This window comes from Micropterus dolomieu, linkage group LG12, assembly GCF_021292245.1.
Source record: "Micropterus dolomieu isolate WLL.071019.BEF.003 ecotype Adirondacks linkage group LG12, ASM2129224v1, whole genome shotgun sequence".
Classification (NCBI taxonomy): Eukaryota; Metazoa; Chordata; class Actinopteri; order Centrarchiformes; family Centrarchidae; genus Micropterus; species Micropterus dolomieu.
Window position 1 is genome coordinate 36,805,775 of NC_060161.1, and position 4,428 is coordinate 36,810,202.

At 41.3% G+C, this 4,428-nt stretch overlaps 1 protein-coding gene and 1 long non-coding RNA gene across 2 annotated transcripts in view; one reads left to right on the forward strand and one right to left on the reverse strand.

Moving 5' to 3' along the window:
• Positions 1-4,428, reverse strand: part of LOC123979973 (zinc finger protein 665-like) — a 19,583-nt gene that overhangs the window by 5,506 nt on the left and 9,649 nt on the right. The window lies entirely within an intron of this gene.
• On the forward strand, positions 568-1,094 carry LOC123980269. The gene is made up of 2 exons (XR_006827454.1): positions 568-637; positions 829-1,094. It is a non-coding gene; the product is annotated as an uncharacterized LOC123980269 (long non-coding RNA).

The following is a 4,428-nucleotide window of genomic DNA, read 5'->3' on the forward strand; positions in this document are numbered from 1 at the left end:
GTGATTTCCTGTCAGAGCACAGCAGCATCCAGAGAGAGTAAAACAATGAAGGAAAGAGCAGAAGATGGAGGAACAGCAGCACTCTGTTCTCTTTATTCTTCATCTTTATTGGTCTGTCTGCTTAATGAGCAGCAGGTGGCGCTCAAACACAGTCTGACTCTTCAACAAAACCTCTGGAAGCTGTTAGACTCTGAAGGACTGAGAGTGAAAGTCTGGAGGTTTCTTTTGACCCCAAACAGACTCAGAGGACAAAGAGTGGGCTTTTGTTTTCCACAAGTGATGCAGTTCATTAGAAAACATGATATTTAATAAGGAATGTGAGAGCGAGAAGACGATAAAGAGGTTTTCCACCTTTGTAAATCAGCTTCCACCGCTTGTTTTGGTGCTGCTGCACAGACGACATCAGAATCTGAAGCAGGTTAGAAAGAAAATGTTGATCATTTATTTCTGCGTTCTGAGGATATGTGAGTTATTCCTACAGACACTTTATTTAATTACAAGCTGTGATCAACTTTCTGCTCAGACATGTTCACATTTACCTGTTTTACTTTGTTTTCTACTCAAAGAGCTACAACCAGTGGAGTGAGGACAGAATGAAGCTCATAACACATTACAACAGGCTGATACATAAAATCAGGTAATGTTTAAGACATTAAAGGTTAAAAATCTCTTTAAAATCTTCTTTGAAATATTTTCCTTAAAGACTAAAGTCTCGTGGGTTTGTGTTGTGACTTCCTGTTTTATTTTGTTAAATTCTTCCTCATGTTTCTTTGTGAACTTTATTCATTCTGTGTTTCACTTTGTAACTCACCTGTCCTCTCGTTTCAGACTTCCCGTCCTTGTGTTTTGCCGTTTCCACCTCTCTCCTGTGAACATATTGTTTGGTGGGTTCCCTGGTCTTTGGTCTTTATCTCCCATCAAGCGTCCCCGGCCGTCTCCTGTGTTCTTCCGTCATTTGTGTTTCTTTCCTTCTCTGTGGATTTTGAATTACTGCCTGTACCTGTCTCGGATTTGTTTGCTTTATAGACTGCCTGCCTCTCCGTTGGTTAAGTTTGATCTCTTTCTTGTTAATAAACATCACAAACTATACCTCCTCTGAGTTTGGGTCCAGATCTCTTCTTTTTCTTTTTCTGTGCTTATCTCAGTGTAACAGAAAGGGCCAACACTAATGAACCCGTGTGTACCAAATCATTAAGCCACTGAAGAATAGTTTTAGGTCACCAAATAGTGCAGACACACTTTGTAAGCTTTGTACACGGGCTAAATTTATCTCAAATGTAGCCTACAAATATCATCACTAATCAGGGGCGGATTGGCCATCTGGCAATTCTGACATATGCCAGAGGGGCTGGACTATTTGTTTTGGGGTGGGCCGGTCAGATTGATATTAATATCAGTGTTCCCCCACAAATCGAACTATATTTGGTGACCCATTTAAGCATTTTGCAGAGAAACACAGAGAGAAATGATCATCCACTACACTATAAGACTCAGACGGCGGTTATTTCACAAGCACGGATCAGGTAAAGTAACAGTGAACACTTTGGTGCAGGTACAACTGGGTACAATGTTGGTTTCGGTTTCGATTGGCCTCCTCATTAAAAAGCCTCCTCTGCGCACCCGTGGAAATCATCTTGCGAGTGCTGTCATTTCGTCCACTTTATTTAAGAGCCCACTGCTGATAGAGAAAGTCAAGAGGGCTGACAAATACAGGGAGAGAGAAGAAAGAGGTAGGGCAAGCCGCTGTGTTTGCAGCAGAGGAGTCTGTTCTGTGCGGAAATATTAGAAGTGAAGGCAAAGAAAGCAGAATTAAGTTGGCTTGTGAGTAATATTTTTAATTAATGTGTGTTTAATCCAATGTTGTGCGCAGTGTGTGAGAAAACATCTTTCTGCAATGTTCTGTAGGCTACTGTGTTCATGAATGTTGCTGGAATCTGTACAGACAGAGAGTCTTCTTGTAGGCTACCAGTGCTGAGAGGAAGGATGCTACTGTAGGCCTAGCAGAGACAGGGAGTGTGGCAGAGGTAGGAAGGAAACAGTCACACAAAAATGTTTGGGATGTAATTGATTCTGCAATAAAGAAATACAGTAACAGCAGACAAACAGAGAGCACAAAGGCTGAACAACTGACTCAGATGGACAGCCATTGTTTTAACTGATTGTGTAATTTTGAGCCAGTCACATACATGAAATGTTACAAATCGGTTGACACCATTGGTGTCATTTACACTGGGGTCGCTGGGGACATGTACCAAAATATAGAGTTTAATGTAGCAAAATTGTTTAAATATGTTCTGAAAAATAGCTTGGAACAAGAATATTATTTGCACAATAATAAAACATGCTATGCAATTTAAATATAGAAGAAACAAATGTGCATTGTCCAAGAAAATTACTTAAACAACAAAGCTACTGATTACTGCATTATATTCCATTTTATTGTTATATTCTGAATTGTCACCTGCTATTTTGTGCTGACATTCATATAAATAAAGACATTTACTCCATAAATTGGTGCAGAAAATGTCTCCAGAAAGCAGGAAATTAAGAGTTTAATGCTCAAAATCTTCAGACTCCCCACTCATATATTTCATCATCGAATATTTCTTCAAAACAGTGTTAAAATATCTTCTCGTCTTGTTCTCGTGACCAAAGTCTTTAATCACACCCCTATTCTCAGACCTTATGTCACCACCTCTTTTCAACACAAAGTGACACACTTGCTGTTACAGTCGGCCTACTGCTTATATTGTTTCACCATCTGTACACAAATGTAGCCTAAGTAGTGAATGTGTGTTCGTGGGGATGCGTGATGAGGTGGGCTGACGTGGCTACAGGGCCAGGGTTGAATTTTTGTCCCAGTCCGCCCCCATCACTAATCGAGTTTACTTTGAGCTCAGGATCAGGAGGACGGCTGCTTTAATCCAGACAATTTCTCCGCATGAACCTGAACTGTGAGCGAGACCTTTTGGATGTAGAAGAACGCAGAACATTAATTAACATTCCTAGATCCTGACAGGTCCTGTTGCAGTATCGGGAGATTTAAACATGAACTTAATATTGCTGTGGCTCGTGTGTATCTTAATGGGAAGAGACTTCACCCTACTTCACCCATCCGGAAATTTACAATCCAAAACTCCTCGCTAACAGCACAGCTCTCCGTTACTGCGCGCACAAGGTTTTCATGCGTTTCCCCAGGTTAGGGCTCAGTCTTCCTCTGTATGCAGCCTCATCCCATTATTGCATGTTACTAACACAACTTCTCCCCTTTCTGGTAGTCTTGTGCTTTCTCGTCCCTCTCCTCTCTCCTATCACTTCCTGCAGGTGTTTCTGGCTCTGGAGCTGTGGAGTCTGGATCTGTGGTTGCGGGTCACCTGCTGCCCCCGTGTTCCTGCTCGACACCCTCTGCTGCAACAACTATTGTTACTAGTCTTATTGTTATTATTGTTATTATAATCATTGACATTACAATTGTTATCATTAACACTACTATAAATATCTGTACCATTTTTCATTTAGTCTATAGCAACATCACCTTTACTGTCTGTACCCCTGTGTGTGTATTTTGTAGGCTGCCTCCCTCCCCTCTCTCTCTCTCTCTCTCTCTCTCTCTCCCCTTCACCCCAACCGGTCGAGGCAGATGGCCGCCCACCCTGAGCCATGGTTCTGCTCGAGGTTTCTGCCTCTTAAAAGGAAGTTTTTCCTTGCCTCTGTCGCCTAGTGCTGCTCTTGGTGGGAACTGTTGGGCTTCTGTAATCATATCATAGAGTCACGGTCTAGACCTGCTCTTTTATGAAAAGCGCTGTGAGATAACTGTTGTTGTGATTTGGCGCTATATAAATAAAATTGAATTGAAAATTGAATTGAAACCTGGAAGACCAAACCTGAACAGGTGGGATGAGCCAGCCAAGACAAATTTAATTGTGCTTCTTATGCCGTCTCCGTGTGCACCTGTAAACCTGAGAGACACTTTCAAATATGAAACATGGCGGTCTGAGGTTAACGCCAACCGATTTGTGGTGGAAATTGTACATTTCCTTGTGAAGAAATGAACAAATAAAGAAGTTACAACAAACATTTGTCTTTGTGATATTTATTAAGAGTAACAGAGTGATTCAGCTGAAGGGCAGAGCTCATACACCCGAGGGAGAGTCTGACAGATAAGACATTTAATGAGAGAAGCCTTTCTCAGTCTTAAACCACGGTGGAAACTCCTTTCTCACAGGAAAACATCACAAAAAACAATCTTACAGGTCCTTTTATCAAAACAGTGGTACCCTTAGTGGAAAATATAACACCACATTAGATTAGCAAAGTACACAAGGTAACGACATGTAGAGGATTAATAAAATCAGTTTGTTCCCCCTTCTGACCTGTGATCACTTTGAGCAGATAAAATCAGTTAATCAATGAATGCTCTCATCTTAC